The 9,097-nt window shown below is 38.9% G+C and overlaps 1 non-coding gene across 1 annotated transcript; it reads left to right on the top strand.

The window, feature by feature from the left end:
* Positions 1-7,650: 7,650 nt before the first annotated feature.
* On the top strand, positions 7,651-7,756 carry LOC149493854 (small nucleolar RNA R71). The gene has a single exon (XR_016322788.1). It is a non-coding gene; the product is annotated as a small nucleolar RNA R71 (small nucleolar RNA).
* Positions 7,757-9,097: the final 1,341 nt, after the last annotated feature.

Here is a 9,097-nt window from a genome sequence, read left to right on the forward strand (position 1 = left end):
TTTTGATTGCTTTTCATGTGCCTCTTTCTTGATTCTTTCTTCTTTTCTTTATTTGCTAGTATTATTTGATGAATTCTCCCTCTTTTGTTGCTACATTCTAATTAAAAATCGAATCTTTCAATCATACAATCCTTTGTACTTAGGGTAGGAAAATTGAATTTTGGTTTTAATGGCTTGGTTTATTGAGGGTGAAGAAGAAAAATTTACGGTTTTTAGGCTTCAAAGTTGGTTTCAAGAGTCATATTTTTAATTTAGGTGGTCTAAGCTAAATATAGGTTTCAACAAAAAAATTGCCTAAATCATCTCTTTCAAAACGTAAACATTTAAATTTTTCGCCTCGAAGGGATTTCTAAGTTTTGTTCTAGGAATGCCGAGGTTTAAAATACTTTAGAGTGAAACACACCTATATATCATAACTCTCATAAAAATCAGTGTTTAAAACTCTAGAAACAAATAATTTAGATCAATGAACATATTTAAATCAAAATTTCAAATTCAAAACTTAAATATGTTAGAATTGAGAATCAATTATGTTTAACACTTATTACTAGACATGAGAATCTTCAAGCTTACTTGTAATCATTCCAACCATGTTAAGCAAAAACAACAAAAATTTTTAGCTAAAATTCCCTTCCCCCAATTCAATCAATCACATTGTCCCCAATGTGTATAAATTCCCCAAACTTATTTCATTACTTGAAGAAAAGCAGTAAGAGAGAAGAAGAAAAACTTACCAACATTGTATTGAACAATACAATAGAAAGGTGGTGGAAAGTGTCTTAGCTAAAGGAGCAACTAAACATTAAGAACAAAAACTACTAAGAGGTTATAAAAATCCACATAACAAATAAACAAGTTAAAAGGGAAAACAACCACGACAATGTATTAGAACAAAAGAAACAGAAACAAAAACAGAAAAGAAAAGAGAAATCCATCAATTTTCTGGTGGTGGGGGTGGCTGCAGAAACTGGAGGATGGTCTGCAGTTGTCCTTGCATGGTGTCCATCTTAGAATCAAGACTGCCATTCATGATCTCAATGGACTGGAAACGGTCTGTGATCATTGTTTCCATTCCGCTAAGGCGCGTGTCAAAGAGGTCCATTCGAGACATCATCCTTACAAGGACTTCATCATCTGACATGTTGGATGTGCCTTGGAACGATGGGCCAGCACCCGATGTACCTGCACCAAAAGAAGAAGTAAAAGGTGGAGGGATATCCTCCTCCATGTCAGCACCGCCTGCAGCCTCGGCTTCTTCCTCATCAGAATCATTCTCTAGGGCACCTATTACTCGATATGCATCCCCAACTTTTTCAATCAACTTCATATGAATCATAACATCGACATCCAGCCTGGTACCACGCCCCCCTCCTACACTATCATAAATTGGCCTAGCCGGGTTCCAAACCTGTAGATATCTAGCAATTCGGGTTACAAAACACCCCATCATTATAGCTCCTTTGTCGGCTCGAGCCACCTTTGCAAATCTCTGGCAGAGCCAATACCCAACATTCAACAAGACTCCATTCTCAATTGCCCATAGAAAATATAGCTCATTCAAACCTAACACCCCATCACTTTCACTCCTTCCAAATATAGTATTTGACAAAAATTTATGAATATACCGCAAGGAAGGTTTTTTCAATTTTGACGCTTTCGAATATCTAGGATTATAATTTACTTCACCGGTAAATTCTCGCCAAGTATTGCGTGCACTAAAATCACTAGAAATTTGAATTTGACTATTTTCTGTGGGGAATCCGAAAATTTGGCTAATCTCATTCACAGACAGTTCAAAATCCTGGCTAAGAAGCCTAAAACGAATTTTGCTTGGTGGAGATGTAGGCAAAAACCGGATAAAAGATGAATAAGAACTTAAGAATTCTAGAGTTAATGGAGCATAAACTAAGTCCTTCATTTCAAGAAACTGTCGCCACCCTATTCGCCTAAGAGGTTCTAACACAATATCTCTAAGACCCACTTGTGCTAAAGCAGCTTCATCAATGAATCGATTCAGTAAAATAGGCTGAAGAGATAATTTTGTGTACCTTTCTTGTTGTTCTGATGACGCAAAGTCGAAAGGAATTGCTGGAGGTGAAGGAGGTTGAGGAGCCGTGGTGGATCGCGCAGTTGGGCATTTTCGAGCGGCAACTGAGGATGCGGGTCTGCTACGTTTGTATCTAGGAGGCATGGTTGGAGATGATTATTTGAAAATTTGGTGTGGAGGGTGTTGGATTTGAGAGAGAAAGGAGAAAAAGAGAGAAAGTTTGAGAGAGAAGAGGTGACGGCTAGGGCGTGCGAGATGGACAGTGGGGCGGTTGGAGGCGTGCTCTTTAAATAGGGGCACCAATAAATGAGGGTGTCTGATCGTGGCACGGCCGTGCCAGCACGGCCTGGGCGTGCTCTCCTCTGACATGCAAAACGAAAGAAAGGGCGTACCTGGCACGGGCGTGCTGAAAAGCACGCCTTGGGCGTGCTCTTCTCTGACTCTCGTATTGAAAAGTGTCTGTGAATAGCATGGGCGTGCTATCTGGCACGCCGTGGGACGTGCTTGTCCCTGCCTCTCAAGTTCTTTTTGCGCTCGCGCATATGAAAGTCGCGCTCGCGTATTTTGCTGGAAAACTTTCTGCCTCTCAAATGTGCTTTCTCGCGCCCGTGCATATGAATATCGCGCTCGCGCCTTCTCGCGTCTTCTGGTCCAATTGCTTCTGACACTCAGATCTGCTTGTCGCGCCCGCGTATATGAATGTTGCGCTCGCGACTTCAGCTCGCGCCCGCGTATATGAATGTCGCGCTCGCGACTTTTCTTTGCAAATCTTCTGACTCTCTTTTCTAATTGTCGCGCCCGCGCTTGTGAATGTCGCGCTCGCGACTTGGGCGTTTTCTTTGTTGAGACTTGCTTCGTAGCGCGACTTGAGCGTGCCACTTAGCATGGCTAGGGTGTGCTTGGTTCTGGATTTCCACTTTTTCCTACAAAAACTCTTTACTAAACAGAAGAACACTTATGGAGAAAATTTGGGACTTTGACAAATAAAATAGGGAATAAAAATAAATAAATAGACGAAAATTTAATAAAAATAGATGGGTTGTCTCCCATGAGCACTTTTGTTTAACGTCGTTAAGTTCGACGCACTTATCTGAATTTAGGCTAGGCAAGACCAATTGTAGTCTTGATGGGTTCAAAGGTTTCATTATAATAGCTTCTCAAACGTTGAGCATTTACCTTGAAACTTCGATTCGACTTACCATCCACTATTTCAATCGCGCCATGAGGAAAGATTTCCTTGATTGTAAATGGTCCAGACCATCTAGAGCGCAACTTACCAGGAAATAACCGAAGTCTAGAGTTATAGAGCAACACCTGCTGGCCTACCTTCAGATCCCTCATGATAATGCGCTTATCGTGCCATTGTTTGGTGCGATCTTTGTATATTTTGGCACTTTCATAAGCATGGAGGCGCATTTCATCCATCATGTTTAACTGTAACAATCGCTTTTGACCAACTTCCTTTGCATTGAAGTTAAGAAATTGAATGGCCCAAAACGCCTTATGTTCTAACTCTACAGGAAGATGACAAGCCTTACCATACACCATGCGATATGGAGACATACCTATAGGCGTTTTGAATGCCGTTCTGTAGGCCCATAGAGCATCGTCTAATTTTTTGGACCAATCCTTTCGTGATTGTCCAACAGTGGTTTCGAGGATCTTCTTGATTTCCCTGTTAGTGACTTCTACTTGTCCACTTGTTTGAGGGTGATATGGAGTACCTACACGATGAGTGACACCATATTTTGCAAGAAGGGAATCTAAATACTTATTACAAAAATGCTTACCTCCGTCTGTGATTATTGCTCTAGGAGTGCCATGCCTTGTGAAAATGTTTTTCTTGACGAAGCTCATTACACTTTTGGCATCGTTATTTTGAAGAGCAACAGCCTCTGCCCATTTTGACACATAATCCACCGCCACTAGAATGTATTGATTTGAATATGATGGCGGAAAAGGTCCCATGAAGTCCAAACCCCATACGTCGAAAATTTCAACTTCAAGGATGCTATTTAAGGGCATCTCATGTCTCTTCAAAATATTACCTAACCTTTGACAACGATCACAAAGACGAACATAGTTATAAGCATCTTTAAAGAGATTAGGCCAATACAAACCACTTTCTAGTATACGTGCAGCTGTTTTGCTTGCTCCAAAGTGACCTCCACATTCCATTGAATGGCAAAATTTAAGGACACTTTTTATTTCAGTCTCCGGTATACATCTTCTGAAAAGCTGATCACTGTAATACTTGAACAAAAATGGCTCCTCCCAATAGTAGAATTTGATATCATGAAAAATTTTTTTTCTTTGTTGATAAGAAAAATTGGGAGAAGGAATTCTGCAAACAAGATAATTAACTATGTCAGCGTACCAGGGGGTTTGAGCATTTGTTACTAGAAGAAGTTGCTCATGAGGAAAGCTTTCATTGATTTGTAGCTCGCTTGTATCTTCTTCCCCCAATTCAAGCCTGGAAAGATGGTCAGCAACGAGGTTCTCGGTCCCCTTTTTGTCGCAAATTTCTAGGTCAAATTCTTGCAATAAAAGTACCCAACAAATGAGTCTCGGCTTTGCATCTTTCTTTTCCAGCAAGTATTTGATGGCGGAGTGATCTGTGTAGACGATTGTTTTAGCTCCAATTAGATATGCCCTGAATTTGTCAAAAGCAAAAACAATAGCCAATAATTCTTTTTCCGTAGTTGCATAGTTTAATTGCGCATCATTCAATGTGCGACTGGCATAATAAATAACATGCAACTTCTTGTCTTTTCTCTGTCCAAGCACAGCTCCTACAGCATGATCACTAGCATCACACATAAGCTCGAAAGGTAAAGTCCAATCTGGTGTAGTGATGATCGGGGCTGAGATTAACTCATTCTTCAACCTGTTAAAAGCATCTAAACATTCTTTGTCAAAATCAAATGGAACATCTTTAACTAACAATTTGCAAAGAGGTTTAGTGATTTTTGAGAAATCCTTTATGAATCTCCTGTAAAACCCTACATGCCCAAGAAAACTTCTTATACCTTTTACTGTGTTAGGAGGAGGTAGTTTTTCAATTACCTCAATCTTTGCCTTGTCTACTTCAATTCCTTTTTGAGAAATTTTATGCCCTAAGACAATACCTTCACTAACCATGAAGTGGCATTTTTCCCAATTTAACACAAGGTTAGTATCTTCACATTGTTGCATTACTAGAGATAAATTATGAAGACATGCATCGAAAGAAGAACCAAACACAGAAAAGTCATCCATGAATATCTCAATAAATTTTTCCACCATATCAGAAAATATGGACATCATGCACCTTTGAAAGGTTGCAGGAGCATTGCATAGCCCAAAAGGCATTCTCCTGTAGGCAAAAGTGCCATAAGGACAGGTGAATGTGGTTTTCTCTTGGTCTTCAGGGGCTATAGGTATTTGGAAGTACCCTGAGTAGCCATCTAGGAAACAATAGAAAGGATAACCTGCAAGTCTCTCAAGCATTTGATCAATAAAGGGAAGGGGAAAATGGTCCTTGCGTGTTGCTTTATTTAGTTTTCTATAGTCTATGCACACACGCCAACCTGTGACTGTTCTTGTGGGGATGAGTTCATTGTTTTCATTAGAGATAACTGTCATACCTCCCTTCTTTGGAACAACTTGGACAGGTGTTACCCAATTACTGTCTGAAATCGGATAAATGATACCTGCATCTAGGAGTTTGATGATTTCAGCCTTGACTACCTCCTTCATGTTAGGATTCAATCGCCTTTGGTGCTCGATTGAAGGTTTGTAGTCTTCTTCCATCAAGATTTTATGCATGCACACACTTGGGCTTATTCCTTGTAGATCCGAGATAGACCACCCTAAAGCTTTCTTGTGCCTTCGTAGAACCTGTAACAACCTTTCCTCTTGATCAAGCGTTAGGTGAGAAGAAATAATAACAGGAAAAGAATGGTTCTCACCTAAGAATGCATGTTTTAAATGAGGTGGAAGTTGTTTCAGTTCATGCTTAGGAAGTTCCTTTTCTTTTTCATTCAAGATGCTTGATTCATTAGTGTTATTTTCAACATGCAAAGTGGTTTCCACACATTCATCAACAACATCAATTCTAAAACAGTCTCCATAGTCCATAGGAAGTTTACACGATTTAAGTACATCAAAGACAATTTCTTCCTGTCCAACTCTTAAGGTCAACTTACCCTCATAAACATCAATTAATGCTCTTGCAGTTGCAAGAAAGGGCCTTCCCAAAATTAGAGATCCTTCCCTGTCCTCATCAATGTCAAGAATAACAAAATCAACAGGAAAGATGAATGTACCTACCTTCACAAGTACGTCTTCGACAATCCCTCTAGGATATTTAATTGAACGATCTGCTAGTTGCAAAGACATCCTTGTTGGCTTGAGTTCTCCCATACCTAGCATCTTAAAAACTTCATAGGACATAAGATTGATGCTAGCACCCAAATCTGCCAAAGCTTTTTCAAAGTCAAGATTACCAATGTTACAAGGGATAGAAAAACTTCCTGGATCTTTTAACTTTAGAGGCAGTTTGTTTTGGATAATCGCACTGCACTCCTCGATTAACATTACCGTTTCTTGATCATCAATTCTTCGTTTCTTGCTCAAGATATCTTTTAGGAATTTAGCATAGCTAGGCATTTGTGCAAGAGTTTCAGCAAAAGGAATATTGATTTGAAGCTTCTTAAACACATCCAGGAACTTGAGGAAGCTCTTGTCATCTTATGCTTTCTTTAATCTTTGTGGAAAGGGTACAGGGGGAACATATGGTTTTACCTTTTCTTTTTCCTCCAAGTCAATGATAGGCACCTTTGGCTGTTCTTTTTCTTCCTTTTCTTTCCTTGGTGGTTCATCTAATTGTTTGCCGCTCCTCAAGGTAATAGCCTGCACTTGTTCTTTTGGATTCTTTTCAGTATTGCTAGGTAAAGTACCTTGAGGTCGAGATGCCATCATGTTTGCAAATTGCCCCAACTGAATTTCCAAATTCCTTATTGCGGCCTGCTGGATTTTATGGTTTTCTCTAGTTTCATTCATGAACTCCATGTGTGATTTGGAAAGAGCAGTGAGGAGGTCGTCATGAGATTTCTTTTCCGGAGGATGGAAACCAGGTGGTGCATTCAAGGCATTGTTAGGATTACCATAGGATAGGTTAGGATGGTTCCTTAACCTGTTGTCATATGAATTTGAATAAGGGTAATTCTTTCTTCCTTGATTCATCACATAGTTCACTTGTTCCAAAGTTTGTGGATTTAAAGAGTCCATGACACATTCTCCAATTCCATGTTGTCCATTGCACCTATCACAAATTTGCATGACAGAATTTACAGGATTAGTAGTTAACATGTCCAATTTCCTTACCATGTTATCTACCTTGGCATTAAGTGCTGTAATGGCGTCTATTTCATAGACCCCTGCAGTTCTTCTCCTTTCGGTACTGTTTTGGTAATGGCTATTGCTTGCCATTTCCTCTATCAATTCATATGCTTCATCAATTCCTTTCTTTTCAAAGGATCCACCTGCAGCTGCATCTAAGGTAATTTTGATGTTAGGAGATAATGCATTATATAAAGTTTGTACCTGTAACCATTTGGGCAAACTGTGATGGGGGCACTTTCTTAACAAGTCCTTGAATCTTTCCCAAGCTTCATACAAGCTCTCTTGATCATGATGAGCAAATGTCATTATCTCATTGCGCAACTTGGTGGTTTTGGAGGATGGAAAGAATTTAGCTAAGAATTTTTGAGCTAATTCATCCCATGTAGTAAAACTCCCAGCGGGACACGATTGTAACCAGGATCTTGCTTTATCCCTAAGAGTAAATGGAAAAAGTCTTAATTTGATTGCATCTTCAGAAACACCATTTTGTTTGAATGTGTCACAAATTTCCAAAAAATTGGTGATGTGAGCATTAGGATCTTCACTAGGCAAACCCCCATACTGGATCGAGGTAGAGAGCATTTGGATGATTGCGGGTTTAATTTCAAAGTTATTGGCTTCTACCCTAGGTCTAGTAATACTTGAGGTTGTCCCATTCAAATTAGGTGTGGTATAATCTCTCAAGGTACGGACCGGATGTTGAAGTGGTGGTCCAACTATGTTTTCATTTATGTTTTCGTTTTCGTTGGCCATGTTTGCTTCTTGTTCGGGTTTTATTTCCCGTGTTTTTCTTGCAGCGTTGTGCCTACGACAAGTTCGCCCAATTTCCGGATCAAAGACTAGAGGTTCAGTCCTTCTCGATCTTCTTTGCATAAAACACCTGGAATAATTCTTAGGAGAAAATTAAGTAAAAATAAAAAGAGTGTCTAAATTAACAACAGGGTAATTCGTATTGATATTGATATGCCAATCCCCGGCAACGGCGCCAAAAACTTGACAGCGGTTTTTCGCAAGTGTACGAAATCGCAACAAGTAGTATAGAGTAAGAAAGTATCGTATCCACAGGGATTGTTTATCAATTACCAAAATTATGTTAACCTATTATTATTTAGATGACGATAAAGGAGATTCGCTGTAAGGTAAATAAAATTTAAAGTAAAAATAGAAGAGATCAAACACAAAATTCAAGTGAAAAGAAATCAGAGGATTAAGCTACTAGGGAATTTGATTTCACTTAATTCTATCCAGCTTATTCTATTAGTTCATTAATCAATTTTAATTGTTCAAGTAGGAGAACAACCCTAAAGTCACTAACAAGCTCTCCCGATTTATTGTTAGTTATTCTAATCCAGTTCAATTACCTATCTTTAATAGTGAAATTAAACATAAATCAGATTATTAGGTTTTATGGTTGTTTTGTGAGTTCACAACTTAAAAATTTATTAACTTATGAAAACCTCCCTTGAGTCAAACCATATAGCTTCCGCATCAAGTTATTATTCTCAAGTAAATTATTATCTTTTTCATATCAATAACCCTTCTCCCGAATGTAATTATTGAAATAATTCAATCCAGGGGAAAATTTCTGCCTGGACGCCTTAAGCACAATAATAAGTTATAACAAGAACAAGGAAGAATAAATCTAATATTATAAACTGGAATCTA

Source organism: Jatropha curcas, chromosome 9 (genome assembly GCF_041381405.1).
Source record: "Jatropha curcas cultivar XTBG-Jc1 chromosome 9, XTBG_Jcur_1.0, whole genome shotgun sequence".
NCBI lineage: Eukaryota > Viridiplantae > Streptophyta > Magnoliopsida > Malpighiales > Euphorbiaceae > Jatropha > Jatropha curcas.